This window comes from Lontra canadensis, unplaced genomic scaffold, assembly GCF_010015895.1.
Source record: "Lontra canadensis isolate GAN:19392208 unplaced genomic scaffold, GSC_riverotter_1.0 scaffold22, whole genome shotgun sequence".
NCBI lineage: Eukaryota > Metazoa > Chordata > Mammalia > Carnivora > Mustelidae > Lontra > Lontra canadensis.
The window spans coordinates 7,560,302-7,581,813 of NW_022631016.1; positions in this window are offsets into that span (position 1 = coordinate 7,560,302).

The following is a 21,512-nucleotide window of genomic DNA, read 5'->3' on the forward strand; positions in this document are numbered from 1 at the left end:
TGCTATGTCTGCTTGCTGTATTCCAAAGTGACAGAGGCGGACACTATAGCTAGCCCACAGAACAGCTTGCCCTAGAGCTCACGCAACATAGCCTCCTCCCAACGGCCATCGCCAAGTCACAATCCTCCCCTGCAGGATTCTCGGACATCCTGATCTTCTCAGCAGAAGAGCAGAAGCACGTAGAACCGGAAGACTTTGGGCAACGAGCACATTTCAACGGTCCGGCCCTCAGATCTGACATTTCTCAGCTCCCATAGTCTAGGCAACTCAGTTAGGAAAACTACCTGGAAGACTAAATCATTAATTTTATCCTTTATCCTTAACTGAGCTCACACTGTGGATCAGGCTGGCCTCCAACACTGGAGATCAAATTGGTCTCTGGCCTTGAAGAGAAAATTCCTTTTGGATATTGTGAATTCTTAAGTCCTCCCAGAGCAGCTGCTGGGTTGCAGAAGAACTTGACTTGGAGACTGCTCCATGTTTCAAAGCCCTTCTGGCATCTGGCCACGTGATGCTTTTCTCCACTACAGTTAGTTACAAGGAAGTCACTCCCACGGTAGGAAAAAATATCAACTAATTACAAGTATATCTCTCATTTGTCCTTTAGGAAAGTTCCAGAATTTCATCAGACCCCCAAATTCCATCAGTTCAAATAAGGAAAAAAAAATGGATTACCACTCAAATGAATCACCTCACAAAAACTGATACAAACTACAGTTCTTTGATCAATTTCTCCCACCCTCTTACATTTCCCAAAGATGAGCAAAGAGCCTCCACTCAATCCCATTTTATTTAATTTCAGCTCAAATTTAAATGCAATGGTTTCCCTTAGAAACTACTGCAACCTGAAACTTTCATGGCCAGTTTCTAGCTACAAACTCAAGGTTTGTAAGGTTCTCTGTGAACATCAGCTTTAAAATAATATTGAAATAGAACTTAAAAACTGAGCTCCTAGTGTTTTTATAAAAAGGACTTACTAGTAACAAAATGAAAAGGATAAGGAAATAAAGTTTTTGTATATGAAACAGCATGCTGTTTCATAAAAGCCATCCCGCTGAAATGTGGTATCTATGTAACTGAGCACACTGATTTCTCTTGAAATTTGCTGAGAATAAATTTGAAATTGCATTTCCGTGGAAGTAATTGCCTATCCTCCAGAGCACTGGTTCCTAACTTTTTCGAAGATCCCTTTTGAATACCAAGAACTCCCACAGGATCAGAAAAAAAAATGTAGAGACATGGGGAGACTCACAGGTCTTTGTCTGAATTCCAGTGTCTGGGTCTGGGTCCCACTGTCTGGCTTCCACTGACCCTGTGCAGTGATGGCCATAAAATTACCCAAAAAGGACTACCCCAGCACAGACATTCTAGAACAAGCTCGTGGCTTGCATTAGAACTTCAGAGATCACTCTGTCTACGCCAGGCTTGCCTACACCAGAAAACAAATGTCCTCCATTTTTTCTTTTAGTCTCAATACATAGCCTACTCTTGACATGTTACACCCCGTAAATTTACCTTTCTAGTACTCTCTAATTAAATCTCAAAACCGTTTACCTTCTTCTCAAGCATAGGCTTGAACTGTGAGAACGCAGAGGATTCAAGAAGGACCTTTCTATATGCAAATAATAAATGTGATAACTTATCATTGCCTCCATTGAGATGATTATCCACATAAATCTTAACGGTGCCATTGAGAGCTGCACTAAATCATCCCGCGGGTCCACTGCACTGTGGGTGATAAGCTGGCATTTTTATCTATTTAACCCTACTGCTCTCTGACAGGAAATCACATCCCTTTTTTTTTAATTAATTAATTAATTAATTAATTTGACAGAGAGAGATCACAAGTAGGCAGAGAAGCAGGCAGAGAGGAGGAAGCAGGCTCCCCACGGAGCAGAGAGCCCAATGCGGGGCTTGAACCCAGGACCCTGGGATCATGACCTGAGCCGAAGGCAGGGGCTTTAACCCACTGAGCCACCCAGGCGCCCCAATCACATCCCTTTTTGCATCCAGGAATCTCTGCAAGAAACCAGGGCCCAAACTGAACTCAGCCTCACCTAGCTCGTGGGCACCCGGACACAAAGTCATGCTGCTTCTCAAACCCTCGGGCCCCAAAGTTGCTTCTACAAAGAACGTGTTGCCCTTTTGAGAGGGACTTGCTAATTTCCCTGCTCTCTGGGAGATCTTCCTACAGACAAATGGGAATATTGTGGGCTCTTTAGAAATTGGTTTTCCCCAGCCTCTCGCATGCCTCCCAACCTGTGTATCGTTCTGGCTTTGGGTCACAGAATCACAGACATCAGCTGGGTGGGATGAATTCAGAGGATCCACACACTGGGGTGGGAGGGGCAGGGGGGAAGGGAAGGTACATCTTTATTGTCCCTAAGTTCTAACTGGAATTTAGCATTTCCTTCAAATGGCACTGCAGGCAACAGCCACAGTCATTCATCCCAGAGACTTTATCACCAAGAGAAATCACAGATATCTTCATTCACGTTAAGGTTGCACAGATATCTCAAACTATTTACTGTCTTCACTATTTCAAAATTCAGGCAGCTGTGAGACCTGCGGTGGGAGCCCGTGCTTGCTTTTACTATGGTAACAGGGAAGCCGGTGGATCACTAAATCACCAGTGGGATCCATATATTTGCTAATTATATTTTAACAAAACGGTTGCCTTTGTAATCCTGTGTATTATATTTTATGCATTTAAAAAACATTTTTCTGGAGAAAGGGTACCTGGGCCTCATTAGATGGTCCAGGGCATAAAAAAGGGTGAGAATCCTTGCCTTGAAGTAAGAGTCTTTGAATGGTCGCTGCTTCTGCCACATCCTTGAAGACCCTGTGTTTGGCTCCACTCAGAACCCCACTGCAAGAGACTGCCCTACAGCCTGGGAGCCCCTTGCTTGTGAATATGGCGCCAGCCCTGTTTGACCTCCACAAGCAAGAGCCATTCTGGGCAGAAAGCTCTGCCCAGCAGGGCCCATCCCGAGAGTCAACCTTTATGGATCCTTCCCCAGCATCTCACTCTTAGAGGACATGGCATGAAAGCCAGACAGCACCCAGAAACATGCTCTTGCCCCTTCATTCACTGTGGCCCATGGAAAAAGGCCCTTGGAGAACATTTCCTCTGTCTCCTAATGCCACAGTCAAGACAATGGAACCCCAGTTGGCAAAATGACTGCCTCAAAATCCCACTGCAAGCAAATTGCCGTGATGCCCAGGAAAGGTCTCTTCTAACAACTACACACAGACAGATAACAAGCACCACTGGCATCTATGTCATGCTCATCCCATACCAGGCACTGTTTAAAGTGCTGTACATATATCAATTCCTTTAATCATCATAATGAATCAATTGGGCAAATTCTGGGATTATCCTCACTTTATGGATGGGGAAACTGAGGCCCAGAGTGGTGAAGGGACTAACTAGGTGATATGAGCAGTTAGTGATGGGACCAAGATTCAGATCAGGCAGCAAGACCGCTCTCAGCCCAGAAACATGTGCCTCTTAAGCCAATCTCCATCAGCCAGTCTGAAATTGAAAGGAAACATACATACCAATGCTCCATGTATTCAATGCATAAGTTCCTACAATGGCGGTCATAATCCTTTGCAGCAAGGTAGACACAAATACTGTGGACAAATATGAAGTAGATGGTAAAGACTAGACCTTCAGGAGGGAGGGAATGAGCAAAAAACTGTAGCTTAAGGGGAAGAGAAGCTGAGCAACCCAACCCACATTTTGTCTACCTCCCTTTGGAGCCCCCCAAAAATAGGACATGCCACACCCTGACCACAGAGTTGAGTATGTGACCAAGCTAGGTCACACAGACTCCCTCCTGGGAATTAAACCTTGAAGGATATGCCCAGGAGAGAAGGGAGCTGGTGTTGAATCAGCAAATTGGCAGCCACACCCTGGAGGGGTGGTTCAGAAGCTCTTGTTTCCAAGAGCCCTAGAACTGCACCACGCCCTGTCCTCCTGAAGGCCAATGGCTCCATCTTTCTTTGACTACATGAAACACTCTACTGAGACACTCCACTCCACAGTTGTATTCCCATGCTTCATAATAGACATGTACACTATTTATGTCCCTCTACATGGATCAATATTTCCTAATCACTGTTAAAGAAGAAAACAGCAAAAATAAAAGAGAATTCCTAAAAGAAGTTTGCTTTCCAGGCAGTGGGGTGAGACTCATCACAGACTCAAATGAGAGGAATAACTCATGTATTTGTCCTGCTAAAGACAACAGAAACCATGGAAATGACTTAGAGCTAATGAAACAAAGTCTAGTCAAGTAGGGAGGAAAGCTAGTACATCTCAGGGAGGTTGAGGGCTTTTCTCAACTCACAGTTAATTCAGTAATTGGTGAGAATTCATTTGAACCCTTAGGACATGGGCTACAAGACCATCCCAGTTGAAGGGAATGACCTAGGAGTTCCTATAGTCCACCTACAGATGACTACAAAAGGCTCCACATGTCCATCTGAGGCACAGAAAGGTCTGGCCACCTAGGGCATGGGTCCCAGACAAAATTCTCTTAAAGAGAAGCAACATCCTTCTGTTAGGCTGACAACCCCAATATACCCAGAACAGTGTGTTACTCAGCTCAGGCTGCCATAACAAAATCCCATAGACTGGGGGGCTGAAACAATAGAAATTTCTTTCTCACAGTTCTGGAGGCTGGAAGTCCAAGATCAAGGTGCCAACATGGTTGGATTCTGGTAGAAGCCCTTCTTCCGGCTTGCAGAGAACCCTGCCTTCTCACGGTGTCCACACACGTTGGGAAGGAAGAGAGAAAGGGGGTGGGAGGCAGAGAAAAGAAAGGAAACTCTAATCCCATCATGAGGAATCTCCCTTCAGGACCTCACCTAAACCTAATAATCTCCCAAAGGCCCCACCTCCTCATATAATTCCTTGGTGGTTAGGGCTTCAACACGTGGATTTGGGGGAGGAGGGGACACAACTCAGCCCACAGAAAATGGTAAATGACTTTTTCACTGAGTATCATTTAACTCTTGGAAGATCTTAAGATGTGTATAATCCATCTTAAAATACTCTCACATACACAATGCAATGCTATGATATATTGGTTTAAGTTAAACCCTGGGCATGTTCAAGGGGTGTTCAAGCTATAGGACTGAGTAAAATATGTCAGTAATCACCCCCACGCTTCATGAACTGGACAGACGAAGAACCCTGTAAATGACACCATTGACATTTGATGCTGTAAGTCTATCCAGCCCCTGCGCTGGGAGGAGACTGGCCTGCGGGTAATGTCGTATCTTCCGCAGGGACCTTCTGTACAATGTGATCAGACCACCCATGAGATGACAAATGGGAATTCACAGAACTCACAGACTTGATAATAAGAGTCCGTTCTGATAAATACCCATAAGGAGGTTTTGGCTTCAGACCTTCTTCCCTGTAACCTGGTTGAGTCGCAATCACCTGCCTATAAGCACCAGTTCTCGGCAGGTTAGAACATCAATGCCCGTGCGGTACACTGGGGAACCTGCGTACGTCTAGGATGTAAAGTGTTTGGGGATAATTTGGTCTATCAGGACCAGTGAATGGGCTGTGTGATTCCATGAAAATAAGCAATATATTTTAGACCTGAGATTTTAAGCTAAGAGAAGTTGGCTAGGTTTGTAAATAGCGCCCCAGGATGCTTAAGCGAACTTGAGATTTACTATATCCATAAGTTTGATTGATCACATCAACTATGGAGGAGAAATCAAATATATTTATAAATGCAGTAAAAATGTTTAAAGGAATTTAATTAACCAAGTTGTAAAGGGAGCTGATTATTTAAGGTAGTTTTGTCTGTTCAGCTGAACACTAATAAAAGCACCCTTGAAGAGGGCTGTTAACATTCAATGGATTTATAAAAAGAGCGATCAGATTTATATGCGGGACTTAGGAACTTAAGGAAAACAAGACTTCTGCATTTTTTTATTTGAATAAATTGAAAATTAACCTAAAAAATCCAAATAGATGTAAGCCATCCCTTTTAGGGAGATAAAAAAGCCATTTTAAAGACCCCGACACTCATATCAAGAAATTAGAACTTACGAATCACTGCTAACTTGGGCATTATTTTCCCACAAAAGGAATCGGTCCTGGGATAGTTTTGACTATGCACCTGAACAGTAAAACAATCTTGAGAATGTATCCTTAATATCCATCTCGCTAGTGACAGGCCACGGTACATGCCACGAGGCACCGCCCAGAGTCCCCTTTGACAAAGGACGAGGCGCCCGGCTGCTCCAGGTGCTGTGGGTGGACAGCCTTAGCGGTCAGACCCTTCGGGGACACCTCAGCTACATGGAGCTGGCGGATGGCACGTCCTCCCACACCGGCCTTCCCCAGAGACTCTTCCAGAAAGGACTCGACGGCTGGGACCAGCTCCGGACGACTCTGAAGGTCATGCCCAGGGTTGACCTAAGCTGTCAAGGGGGGGGGGGGGGGGGTTCCTCAGAGCTGACCTCTCCCGCTTTCTCCAGCTCCCTCCCGCAGAGGTGAGTGCTCAGGAGGGTCCCCCAAAAAGCACCGCGCGGGACCAAGTCCGTCCGAGAGGCTGCTGTGAGGAAAGCCAACCTACAGCACAAACTGGGCGCTCCAGTCTCTCAGCCACTCGGTGAAACATCAGCCACGTTCAAAATCCTTACGGTTTTAGTATATGCAGAGTGGGAAACAGAGCAGTGAGGAGACCAGGACTCCGTGAACCATCACGTATGGCCAGTCCGGGAGGTGACCTGCTCCATGGTCTATACTCCCGGGGCAAGACGCCACCCCAGGGCACACAACACGCTCTCTTTCCTTCTGAGACACATCTTTTCACACGGGACCGACTCCGACTTGGCACCTGGCAATTGTCCTATGTCATTGCTGTCACCTGCACAGCAGCAAACATCAAAACCACCAGCATCAACCCCTTCAGGGTGAATGTCTGCTTCCAAGAAGGGAGGAGATACATGTTTCCTGACTCCTTCCACTAAGTACAACGACAACGACATACCCGGACATTACATATAAAACAAACCAAAGGCGGCTCTGAACAATGGAGAGGAGTCTGACAAGTTGGGTGAAACTCTAGAATTATGCTGAGTGGGGGGAAAAGGAACCCACCTTAAAATGTAACATACTCGGGGAGGAGTCGAGATGGCGGAGAAGTAGCAGCTGAGACTACTTCAGGTAGCGGGAGATCAGCTAGAGAGCTTGTCTGACGATTGCAAACACCTACAAATCCAACGGGAGATCGAAGAGAAGAAGAACAGCAATTCTAGAAACAGAAAATCAACCACTTTCTGAAAGGTAGGACTGGCGGAGAAGTGAATCCAAAGCGACGGGAAGATAGACCGCGGGGGGAGGGGCCGGCTCCCGGCAAGCGGCGGAGCAACGGACACAAAATCGGGACTTTTAAAAGTCTGTTCCGCTGAGGGACATCGCTCCAGAGGCTTAACTGGGGTGAAGCCCACGTGGGGTCAGCGTGGCCTCGGGTCCCGCAGGGTCACAGAAGGATCGGGGGTGTCTGAGTGTCGCAGAGCTTACAGGTATTAGAACGGGGAAGCCGGCTACAGAGACGGAGCCGAGGAGTGAGCTCACAGCTCGGGCTTACCTTGAACCGATCGCAGGCTCGGTGAGCTCGGAGCACGGCCGGAGGCCAGGGTGACGGGAGCAATTGGGCTCTGTTCTCTGAGGGCGCACTGAGGAGTGGGGCCCCGGGCTCTCGGCTCCTCGGGGCGGAGACTGGGCGGCCGCCATCTTCACTCCCGTCCTCCGGACTCTACGGAAAGCGCTCAGGGAACAAAGGTCCCGAAAGCGAACCGAGCGGATTACTCAGCCCGGCCCCTGGTAAGGGCGGTGCGACTCCGCCTGGGGCAAAGACACTTGAGAATCACTACAACAGGCCCCTCCCCCTGAAGATCAACAAGAAACCCAGCCGGGACCAAGTTCACCTACCAAGGAGCGCAGGTTCAATACCAAGGAGAGCAGCGGAATTCCAGAAGAGGAGAAAGCAAAGCACGGAACTCATGGCTTTCTCCCCATGATTCTTTAGCCTTGCAGTTAATTTAATTTTTTTTCTTTTTCAATTTTTTTCTCTTCTTCTGCCAAATTTTCTTTAACTTTTACCCTTTTCCTTTTTAACGTTTTTTAACTAGTTTACCTAATATATATATATTTTTTACTTTTTTATATTTTGTCTTTATTCATTTTCTTTTTTAAATTGTTTCTTTTTTTTTTTTTCTTTCTGAACCTCTTTTTATCCCCTTTCTCCCCCCTCACGATTTGGGATCGCTTCTAATTTGGCTAAAGCATATTTTCCTGGGGTTGTTGCCACCCTTTTAGTATTTTACCTGCTCCTTCATATACTCTATCTGGACAAAATGACAAGGTGGAAAAATTCACCACAAAAGAAAGAACAAGAGGCAGTACCAAAGGCTAGGGACCTAATCAATACAGACATTGGTAATATGTCAGATCTAGAGTTCAGAATGATGATTCTCAAGGTTCTAGCCGGGCTCGAAAAAGGCATGGAAGATATTAGAGAAACCCTCTTGGGAGATATAAAAGCCCTTTCTGGAGAAATAAGAGAACTAAAATCTAACCAAGTTGAAATCAAAAAAGCTATTAAGGAGGTGCAATAAAAAATGGAGTCTCTCACTGCTAGGATAAATGAGGCAGAAGAAAGAATTAGCGATATAGAAGACCAAATGACAGAGAATACAGAAGCTGAGCAAAAGAGGGACAAACAGCTACTGGACCACGAGGGAAGAATTCGAGAGATAAGTGACACCATAAGACGAAACAACATTAGAATAATTGGGATTCCAGAAGAAGAAGAAAGAGAGAGGGGAGCAGAAGGTATATTGGAGAGAATTTCCCCAATATGACAAAGGGAACAAGCATCAAAATCCAGGAGGTTCAGAGAACCCCCCTCAAAATCAACAAGAATAGGTCCACACCCCATCACCTAATAGTAAAATTTACAAGTCTTAGTGACAAAGAGAAAATCTTGAAAGCAGCCTGGGAAAAGAAGTCTGTAACATACAATGGTAAAAATATTAGATTGGCAGTAGACTTATCCACAGAGACCTGGCAGGCCAGAAAGAGCTGGCATGATATGTTCAGAGCACTAAACAAGAAAAACATGCAGCCAAAAATACTATATCCAGTTAGGCTATCATTGAAAATAGCGCCTGGGTGGCTCAGTGGGTTAAGCCTCTGCCTTCAGCTCAGGTCATGATCCCAGGTTCCTGGGATTGAGCCCCACGTCGGGCTCTCTGCTCGCCGGGGAGCCTGTTTCCCCCTTCCTCTCTCTGCCTGCCTCTCTGCCTACTTGTGATGTCTGTGTTGAATAAATAAATAAAATATTTTTAAAAAAAGAAAAGAAAATAGAAGGAGAGATTAAAAGCTTCTAGGACAAACAAAAACTGAAAGAATTTGCAAACACCAAACCAGCTCTACAGGAAATATCAAAAGGGGTCCTCTAAGCAAAGAGAGACCCAAAAGTAGTAGATCAGAAAGGAACAGAGACAATATACAGTAACAGTCACCTTACAGGCAATACAATGGCACTAAATTCATATCTCTCAATAGTCACCCTGAATGTTAATGGGCTAAATGCCCCAATCAAAATACACAGGGTATCAGAATGTATAAAAAAACAAAACCCATCTATATGTTGCCTACAAGAAACTCATTTTTAACCCGAAGACATCTCCAGATTTAAAGTGAGGGGGTGGAAAAGAATTTACCATGCTAATGGACATCAGAAGAAAGCAGGAGTGGCAATTCCTTATATCAGATCAATTAGATTTTAAGCCAAAGACTATAATAAGAGATGAGGAAGGACACTATATCATACTCAAAGGATCTGCCCAACAAGAGGATCTAACAATTTTAAATATCTATGCCCCTAATGTGGGAGCAGCCAACTATATAAACCAATTAATAACAAAATCAAAGAAACACATCAACAATAATACAATAATAGTAGGGGACTTTAACACTCCCCTCACTGAAATGGACAGATCATCCAAGCAAAAGATCAACAAGGAAATAAATGCCTTTAATGACACACTGGACCAGATGGACATCACAGATATATTCAGAACATTTCATCCCAAAGCAACAGAATACACATTCTTCTCTAGTGCACATGGAACATTCTCCAGAATAGATCACATCCTCGGTCCTAAATCAGGTCTCAACTAGTATCAAAAGATTGGGATCATTCCCTGCATATTTTCAGACCACAATGCTCTGAAGCTAGAACTCAATCACAAGAGGAAATTTGGAAAGAACCCAAATACATGGAGACTAAACAGCATCCTTCTAAAGAATGAATGGGTCAACCAGGAAATTAAAGAAGAATTGAAAAAATTCATGGAAACAAATGATAATGAAAACACAACGGTTCAAAATCTGTGGGACACGACAAAGGCAGTCCTGAGAGGAAAATATATAGTGGTACAAGCCTTTCTCAAGAAACAAGAAAGGTCTCAGGTACACAACCTAACCCTACACCTAAAGGAGCTGGAGAAAGAACAAGAAAGAAACCCTAAACCCAGCAGGAGGAGAGAACTCATAAAGATCAGAGCAGAAATCAATGAAATAGAAACCAAAAAAACAATAGAACAAGTCAACGAAACTAGGAGCTGGTTCTTTGAAAGAATTAATAAGATTGATAAACCCCTGGTCAGACTTATCAAAAAGAAAAGAGAAAGGACCCAAATAAATAAAATCATGAATGAAAGAGGAGAGATCACAACTAACACCAAAGAAATACAGACAATTATAAGAACATACTATAAGCAACTCTACGCCAACAAATTTGACAATCCGGAAGAAACGGATGCATTCCTAGAGACATATAAACTACCACAACAGAACCAGGAAGAAATAGAAAGCCTGAACAGACCCATAACCAGTAAGGAGATTGAAACAGTCATCAAAAATCTCCAAACAGGGCGCCTGAGTGGCTCAGTGGGTTAAGCTGCTGCCTTCAGCTCAGGTCATGATCTCAGGGTCCTGGGATCGAGTCCCGCATCGGGCTCTCTGCTCAGCAGGGAGCCTGCTTCCCTCCCTCTCTCTCTGCCTGCCTCTCTGTCTACTTGTGATCTCTCTCTGTCAAATAAATAAAATCTTAAAAAAAAAAATCTCCAAACAAACAAAAGCCCAGGGCCAGACGGCTTCCCCGGGGAATTCTACCAAACATTTAAAGAACTAATTCCTATTCTCCTGAAACTGTTCCAAAAAATAGAAATGGAAGGAAAATTTCCAAACTCATTTTATGAGGCCAGCATCACCTTGATCCCAAAACCAGACAAGGATCCCATCAAAAAAGAGAACTACAGACCAATATCCTTGATGAACACAGATGCAAAAATTCTCACCAAAATACTAGCCAATAGGATTCAACAGTACATTAAAAGGATTATTCACCACGACCAAGTGGGATTTATTCCAGGGCTGCAAGGTTGGTTCAACATCCACAAATCAATCAATGTGATACAACACATTAATGAAAGAACAAGAACCATATGATACTCTCAATAGATGCCGAAAAAGCATTTGACAAAGTACAGCATCCCTTCCTGATCAAAACTCTTCAAAGTGTAGGGATAGAGGGCACATACCTCAATATTATCAAAGCCATCTATGAAAACCCACTGCAAGTATCATTCTCAATGGAGAAAAACTGAAAGCTTTTCCGCTAAGGTCAGGAACACGGCAGGGATGTCCATTATCACCACTGCTATTCAACATAGTACTAGAAGTCCTAGCCTCAGCAATCCGACAACAAAAGGAAATTAAAGGAATCCAAATCAGCAAAGAAGAAGTCAAACTATCACTCTTCACAGATGATATGATACTATATGTGGAAAACCCAAAAGACTCCACTCCAAAACTGCTAGAACTTGTACAGGAATTCAGTAATGTGTCAGGATATAAAATCAATGCACAGAAATCAGTTGCATTTCTCTACACCAACAAGACAGAAGAAAGAGAAATTAAGGAGTCAATCCCATTTACAATTGCACCCAAAACTATAAGATACCTAGGAATAAACCTAACCAAAGAGGCTAAGAATCTATACACAGAAAACTATAAAGTACTCATGAAAGAAATTGAGGAAGACACAAAGAAATGGAAAAATGTTCCATGCTCCTGGATTGGAAGAATAAATATTGTGAAAATGTCTATGCTACCTAAAGCAATCTACACATTTAACGCAATTCCTATCAAAGTACCATCCATTTTTTTCAAAGAAATGGAACAAATAATCCTAAAATTTATATGGAACCAGAAAAGACCTCGAATAGCCAAAGGAATATTGAAAAAGAAAACCAAAGTTGGTGGCATCTCAATTCCGGACTTCAAGTTCTATTTCAAAGCTGTCATCATCAAGACAGCATGGTACTGGCACAAAAACAGACACATAGATCAATGGAACAGAATAGAGAGCCCAGAAATAGAGCCTCAACTCTATGGTCAACTAATCTTCGACAATGCAGGAAAGAATGTCCAGTGGAAAAAAGACAGCCTCTTCAATAAATGGTGTTGGGAAAATTGGACAGCCACATGCAGAAAAATGAAATTGGATCATTTCCTTACACCACACACGAAAATAGACTCAGAATGGATGAAGGACCTCAATGTGAGAAAGGAACGTCTTCATTCCTTCCTTCCAGGCAGCAACGTCTTCGACCTCAGTGGCAGCAACATCTTCCTAGGAACATCGCCAAAGGCAAGGGAAGCAAGGGCAAAAATGAACTATTGGGATTTTATCAAGATCAAAAGCTTTTGCACAGCAAAGGAAACAGTTAACAAAACCAAAAGACAACTGACAGAATGGGAGAAGATATTTGCAAACGACATATCAGATCTATATATCAAAATCTATAAAGAACTTAGCAAACTCAACACCCAAAGAACAAATAATCCAATCAAGAAATGGGCAGAAGACATGAACAGACATTTCTGCAAAGAAGACATCCAGATGGCCAACAGACACATGAAAAAATGCTCCACATCACTCGGCATCAGGGAAATACAAATCAAAACCACAATGAGATACCACCTCACACCAGTCAGAATGGCTAAAATTAACAAGTCAGGAAATGACAGATGCTGGCGAGGATGCGGAGAAAGCGGAACCCTCCTACGCTGTTGGTGGGAATGCAAGCTGGTGCAACCACTCTGGAAAACAGCATGGAGATTCCTCAAAATGTTGAAAATAGAACTACCCTATGACCCAGCAATTGCACTGCTGGATATTTACCCTAAAGATACAAATGTAGTAATCTGAAGGGGCATATGCACACGAATGTTTATAGCAGCAATGTCTACAATGGCCAAACTATGGAAAGAACCTAGATGTCCATCAACAGACGAATGGATAAAGAAGATGTGGTATATATACACAATGGAATACTATGCAGCCATCAAAAGAAATGAAATCTTGCCATTTGCGATGACGTGGATGGAACTAGAGGGTATCATGCTTAGCGAAATAAGTCAATCGGAGAAAGACAACTATCATAGGATCTCCCTGATATGAGGGAGAGGAGATGCAACATGGGGGGTTAAGGGGGTAGGAGAAGAGTAAATGAAACAAGATGGGATTGGGAGGGAGACAAACCATAAGTAACTCTTAATCTCACAAAACAAACTGAGGGTTGATGGGGGTAGGGCGGTTGGGAGAGGGGGGGTGGGGTTATGGACATTGGGGAGGGTATGTGCTATGGTGAGTGCTGTGAAGTGTGTAAACCTGGCGATTCACAGACCTGTACCCCTGGGGATAAAAATATATGTTTATAAAAAATAAAATAAATAAATAAATAAATAAATAAATAAATGTAACATACTGTAGGACCCATTTATACAATATTCTCAAGATGACAACATTTCAGAAATGGAGAACAGACAAGGGCTTGTCGGGGACTAAGGTATGGCAACGTGAGAGGGAAGCGTGTGCATGTGTTAGAAGCAATGTGAGATGTCCTGATGGGGACGGAAATTGCTCACATCTTGCCTGTGTCCATGTCTACGTCCTGGTTGTGATACCCCCACTGTAGTTTTACAAGATGACACTGCTGGGAAAAACTGAGTAAAGGGGGCATGGGGACATTCAATATTATTCCCCATAATGGCATGTGAATCCACAGTTATCTCAAAGTACAAAGTTTAATTTGGAAAAAAAAAAAAAAAAAAATTCAGGTTGGACGTTAGCAATCGGGAAGAAATGCCAGCAGACGAAGCAGAATATGTTTTAACCGGGAGGAGCCAAACAGTTGTAGGGTAGTGTGGGGAATGGTGAATCAGAGGCACACCGCCACTTTTCATTATTGACATCAACGTACACGCATGCTCAGAGAGGGACTTAGCAGGACAAACGAAGTGGAAGCTGCGGGACCCTCCCTTGAGCAGACCCTCTTGAGTACGGGCATGGCCACAGCAAGCACCTGCCTGAGTTTGCAGAGGTAAGATCTGAACCCGTGTGGGTGGGGATTGTGATCTCCCCCTACTCTGCTTTGTCTCCACTTCGCTTTTCCTCCTTCGGGTGGGGGTGGACTGGCCACTGTGTCTCGGGGACCTTGTTAAGGGGAAACTGAACAGGAGAAACAGGTTGTTTGGTCTCACAGTCATGTCCAAGTCTAACCACATCATCATGGTAGAGAAATGTAGCAGGATTTCCCTGCCACCCCCATGTCATCTCACCCAGCACTGAAGTATAGATCCAGAGGTCACCCTCCAGCCCTAACGTTATCTACAGTCCCTGTTACAGACTGAATTATTTACCAGCCTCCCCAAATTCATAGGTTGAAACCCCAAATCCCAATGTGACTATATAAAGAAAGAGCCTTTAAGGAGGTAATTAAGGCTTAATGAGGTCATGGGGTGGGCCCCTAACCCATTAAGACCTGTGTCTTTGCAAGAAGAGAAACAGAAAGCAGGGATGCTTGTACACAGGAGGCCACGAGAGGTCACGGCGAGAAGGCAGTGGTCTGCACACCAAGGAGAGAAGCCACAGGAAAAAGCCCAAACCTGCTGACCCCTTGAGCTCGGACTCCAGGACTGTGGAAACACAAGTTCCTGCTTCGGCTGTCCTGCCTGCAGTATTTCATTATGTCCCCAGAACAGACAATTGCAGCTCCAATACCTCAGACATGAGCATGGCGGCAAAGAACAAGGTTGGAAAGGTACAGAGCCTGGAGCTGGTCTGAGCAAATTTCTCCTGGTCCAACTGTAAGCAGGGATGGGGCGCCTCAGTGGCACAGTCGGTTAGGTGTTTGGCTCTTGGTTTTGGCTCAGGTCGTGATCTCAAGGTCATGAGATCAAGCCCTGCATTGGGTTCCAAGCTCAGCGTGGGGTCTGCTTCAGACTCTCTCTGCCTCTCCCTCTGCCCCTCCTGCTTGTGTGCGTGCTCTCTCTCTCTCTATCTCACTCTCTCTAATGAATAAATAAAAGAAAGCAAACCCACAAGCAGGAGCTCAGTTACCATCAGTCCAAATCCGAATGGAGGTGCTCTTCTACAGAGAAACTCAAGAATGAAATGTGGGGCACCTGGCTGGCTCAATCAGTACAGCGTGTGACTCCTGATCTCAGGGATATAAGTTTGAGCTCCACATGGGGCACAGAGATCATTTTTTTAAAAATCATTGAAAAAATGAAATGTCTGCCACTAGAAACACACCAGACCCTTTTATGAAAATCCCCTGTCTTAAGAGGACAAACCTCTAACAGTACCTCAAACTGCAGGCGGTACAAAGCTATCAGTGGGGGAGTCTCGCACATTCTCACACACGTGATGGCTTTCTTGTGGCCCCGCAGCTCCTGGTCCTGGCAGCCACACAGTGGCCGGGTAAGAACCAGCCCACGTCTTTTTGTTATTTTAAATAAAAGGCACACCATCAAGTAAAGGCACACCGTCAGTGTCCTTGGGGACACAAAGAATAGCACTGGGAAAAAAAAAAAAAAAAACACCAGTTTGGTCAAAAAAAAGTGAGAAAAATCAAATTTGGGATCAAAGATTTTTAGGAAACCCGTAAGCTATTCTTCACCTATGTTTTCCCTTCTTAATGGTCAAACATGCTCAAGGTTTGGTAAAAACTCAACTCTAATCTTAAAAGTCCCTTTCAGTGAGTATAAAATAAAATTTCTAAGAGATAAGAAGCATGGTATCCATTTTGTGGGCAGGACTTTTTTTTTCCTTTCTTAGTAAGACCTAAAATACCAGCGTGTCTAACACATGATGGCAGCTTAGGTTTGGTAAAATACACACGTGTGTGCTACCAGTTTTAATCTGCAGCCTAGGGAGTGGTTCACTGGCACTCTAAAGACCCCAATCAGAAATCGACCCTCCAGGGCCCTGGGTGGCTCAGTGGGTTAAAGCCTCTGCCTTCAGCTCGGGTCATGATCCCAGGATCCTAGGATCGAGCCCCACATTGGGCTCTCTGCTCCCCGAGAAGACTGCTTCCTCCTCTCTCTCTGCCTGACTCTCTGCCTACTTGGGGTCTCTGTCTGTCAAATAAATAAATAAAATATTAAAAAATAATAATAATTTTTAAAAAAAGAAATCGACCCTCCAACACGATGTGCTGAGCACTGGGTGTCATACGCAACTAAGGCATCACTGAACACTACATCCGAAAGTAATGATGCATTTCATGTTGGCTAACTGAATTTAAATAAGCAAACAAAGAAATCTACAACCCAGGAGCAGTCCCTTACTCTCTGAAAGACCATTTTGAGAAGCCCACATTGCAAAGCCTTCAACTCCCACGCTCAGACTCTATCCGAGGGTTTGCTAGAAATAATTTTTTGTTGGTGAAATGAGCATTGTTCAGATCTGTGAATTGGCTGGAATATTTCCCAGTGCCACTGCTCAGGCATGAGCAGAGCACGAGGGTCTGGTCAGCTACCCAAGAGCACACCTGCAATCCTATTAAGTCTTGCATGGCACGAAATTGCTAAGGATTCTGGTGGGAGGTCTGAACCTCAGAGAACCTAAGGACAGACGGCAGAGCCTTCTCTGAGCTTCCAAGGACAGGCTTCGTGCTCCTTGCTAAGCAAAGCTCGTTTGGTGGCTGAATTCATTATGAGACTTGCTTTCACTGTGGACACTGGGCAATGAGGTTGCGGAGGGCAGGAACTAGAGCCTTCGCACACCTCTGCTCTTGGGAGGCAACCAATATCCACAAAAACACCAGACGACTGTGAAGACACAACCCACCCCCTGCATCTGGGACCCCATCCAGGGCCTGAGCTGGGTCACCATCGTCCCCCTCCCAAACCAAAGCCACTTCTCCTGGACACCCGGGATGTAACTGGTTCAAGAGCCATTAACCAAGGCATGAACCTCCACAACCATGAGACTCTCTCCTTGGTACAAATATATGAATGAAATGATACTGGCATAAGGTTCAGCTTTGGGAAAATCTTTTAATTTTGCCCCAGGTAATTAGTTTATTTGTTTCTGAAAGTGCCCCCAAACTTCCCCATTCAGATTCTGTTACTAACAGGCAAATAGCGGTTGCTAGGCAACATCATGCATTGTTATTTCTTCATCTAATTTAAAATTCTCAGTTCGCAGTAAAGGTCTTCAGAGGGATGTTATTGTTCAGGGTAGGCTAGATACTATTTTTCACTGTAGCCCATTCAATTTTGTAAAGAAATTACAGTGTACTGTTTAATCAACATAAAATGATTTGTACAGAACATTTAACATCTTCTTGAAATGCAGCTGTCTTCTTTTACTGATCAGATCTACTTAATGTATTTTAAACTTTTCCAAAGAGATTTCCTTTCTCCTTCTACCCCTGCTCCTTCTTCTATTCCCTCAACTCTCAAGCCAATTTGCAGACACCCTTTAGCATGGGAACTGGGAGATCTCGGGGGAAGATCTGGAAACTTAAGAGACACTCATTTTACCCTGTAATTTGTCATGGGAAAGAAACCTCAAGCACTCCGGTCATCATTCCAATGAGTCACTTATGCAGCCCTCCAACTTCATTAGAAAGAAGATGCACTTAACATACAAGTTTTCCGTTACAAATGCTGCAAAATTAATCAATTGTTTGTTCTAGTAACAGTCTGGCTCCGTGTCAAGTATTTGGGAAGAGTGTTGTTGCTGAAGGTGCCCTCCCAGAGGACAGGACGTCCCATCTTTTCATTCATCCAACAGTATGTCTTGACATGAAGATTAACTTCTTGGCAAAACTTGTTGGAAAGGAAGAACATTTTCACAAAACAAGGAAAGACATTCCTGGAGAGTGATCCTCTCGTGTGTGTTCAGTGTATTGAAACATCAGCTAAATCAAAGTCGATTAAAATAGACTTTTCCTTATCTCTTGATTGCTTGAAATCTGGGACAATCCAGAAAAAAAAACTCACAGATTTAGGCTAATGGAAGAAAAGGACTATAAAAGAGAATAAGTAGGCAAAAATAAGTGGAATGTTTTAAGGGAAATGTAATTTTGTTACTACAACAATATGGAGAAAATCTGATTTTCATGGCACTCAAATCTCTCCCAGGACAGACAAGATTGATTTTTGTTGGCTCAAAACTTTATTAAGCTTCTTAGTTTGTGTGTGTGTATGTGGTGGGAGGAGACTCCCCCAAGACCATGTTTAAATTACGACAGAATAAATGGTCAGTAAGTTACCGGGGTGGGGGGTCGGTTTAGTCATGGCTTTCAGGATTTATTTTCCTAATGGAGGTGTGAATTTTTTTTTTTAAGGGGTTACGGGTAAGGGCAGTTGGCAACACCAAATGAGAAAGCTTGGAGGAAGGGCCCTGCCATCTCACGGAGAGGTTGTACGAAGGTCTGCTGTAGGTGTGGGGCCCCCGTCTTCCCCAGGGAGGCAGTGAGATACGTACACAACCAAGTACACCTGCGTTCCAATCTCAGCAGTGCTGTTTTAACCTTGAGAACTTTGGCTGGTCACACTTATCCCCATCTGTAAAATGGGAACGTACGCAGTAACGAGTTAATATGCAGCCTATGTGATCACACAGGACCCCCACCCTCTCCCTGCATAAAAGCTCCCCCCGCAGTTTGGTTTAATGCTCTATTGTCATTGTCTTGAAATTCCTAATCATTTTTGAACCCGGGGCCCAATACTTTCACTTGATCTGCAACTCACAAAATCTGTAGCAGGTCCCCAAATATATGAAGTATTTAGAACAAGTCCTGGCTCGTTGTCAAGGCCAGATGTTACCTTTATCTCCCTTTGCCTCTCACAGAATTTTAGGAAAATTCCCAGGAAGCAGACGTGGTGGTGAAGAACGGGGGAGCAGGGAGCTGGTGCAGCCAGTGCTCATTCCCACAACATCCTGCCCATGGGAAGGAGGGGACGCAGCCTGCGCGGGGGAAGCCAGCTGCACCTGGGCTGTGCCGCTTTGAAGTCTGGGTAGAAACCCTACAGGCTGCCGGACAGGTCTTCAAGAATCCGGTGGCTGGCTAATAGCACATGTGATGAACACATCAATTATTCACACACAAACAGGTGTTTAAAACATGAAAGAGACCAAGGTCCTTTATCCTTTTAAAGATTTGGAGTATCAGCCCTCCCCACCCCTCCAGCACTGCATCACTCACAGGGCCCGAGACAAGAGCGCAGTGGAGGCCCGGGAGCTCTCCATCTCAACGTGGGCACTTTATTCATCGAGCCAACAAACTTGCACGTTATTGACTCTTGTCAAACACACCTTCAAATGACCTAGAAGGCCAATTTCAAGTCTAAAATTTCTTCAGTTTCTCAAGTTGCTCATGTGTCCGAGTGCACACATTTCTCTCCTCACACGCAAGCTCTAGTGACCGCTTATTCCAGTCACCAGTCAAACCCCGGCCACCCTTGGGGCCTGTGGCCTTACATACGGTGGGATGAGCCATTCATTCACTGTAGGACAAACCCAAGGAAGACATGGCTCAGGCCTGGAAAGCAAGATTAAGGGTTTCGGACAGGGAACTCCAGGACCTCAGATATCCAGAATGAAGTCAGAGAGGAAGGTTGGGGCTAATGAGGGCCACCGCCTTTGTGTCCCCAGACTCTCCACCTGGTGAGAGGGGCACGGCTGGAAGGGAGTCTGGACAGGTTGAACATTGACCCTGGAATCTTGGTTACACTTTGAGTCTATGTTCTGATGTCTACCTAAAATAAAATTGAACTCGTGCTCCTCCCATCACATAGTCCCACATCCCAAATTATCAGTAGTCTTCTGGGTAGAGAAATCTGTCTTTTCTGGACTCAAGTTCATATCCCCAGTTGTGCCCCCAGTTATTCCCTATACACACACACACACACACACACACACACACACAAACATACACACACAGCTCCTGCCTGGCCGGCAACCCCAATCTCCCCCCAGCCCCACCTACCAGCTGTGTTTCCTTCAGGCGCCCCCAAACATTTCGGGTGAGCTGTACGCTGACTTGATCTCCAGTGATGAAATCTTGGCACCTCGTTCAGGAACAAATGGGTTAATTTAGATGGTTCCGCTACTAAAATTAAAATATTGAAAACATATCTATTATAAACATGAAGGTCACTATGAAAGAGAGAGAAAGAGATGTCATCATGGCAAATGGAGCCCATGAGTATTCTAAATATAGCCTTCGTCCAGGGACCTTTTAGAAAATCATTTTTCTCGTGTTGCCCTTTGTATCTGACAAATATCGATTTGAGCTGTGTTTTGAATAACAATGAAAATAATGCCTTATATAGGAGTTTACTCTCCCACTTAGACTATTTAACACTCTAGAATGTTGAAAGAACATTGCACTTATAACTCTGAGCTTGGGGTCCTGCCTGTCAGTAGCCGTACAAGTCAAGGGCAAGTTCTTCAATGCCTCTCTCTCCCACACTGTAAAGATTCATAAAAACTTATTACCCATAGACAACAAAAACACTAATTCAAAAAGATAAGTTCACCCCTGGAAGCAAACCCAAGTGTCTATCAATAGATGACTGGGTAAAGAAGATGCGGTATACACACACACACATACGTGCGCAGATGCGCACACACACAAAATGGAATATTACTCAGCCATAAAAAAGGATGAGATCTTGCCATTTGTGACAACATGGATGGACCTAAAGGGTATTACACTAAGTGAAGTAAGTCAGTCAGAGAAAGACAAATACCATAGGATTTCATTCATATGTGGAATCTAAGAAACAAAACAAATGAAAAACAAGCAAACAAAAAGCACAATCAGACCTATAAATACAGAGAGTAAACAGAGGGAGACGAGGGACAGGCAAAATGGGTGAGGGGGAGTGGGAGATACAGGGTGCCAGTAATGGAATGAATGAGTCACGGGTTAAAGGTACCATGCAGGGACTATTGTGAATGCTACTGGGTAGTGTTGCATGGTAACAGATGGCAGCTACACCTACGATGAGCACAGGAGAATGCAGAGAGATGCTGCATCACTATGTTATACCCCTGAAGCCAATGCAACATAGTGCCTCAACTGTACTCAAGTTT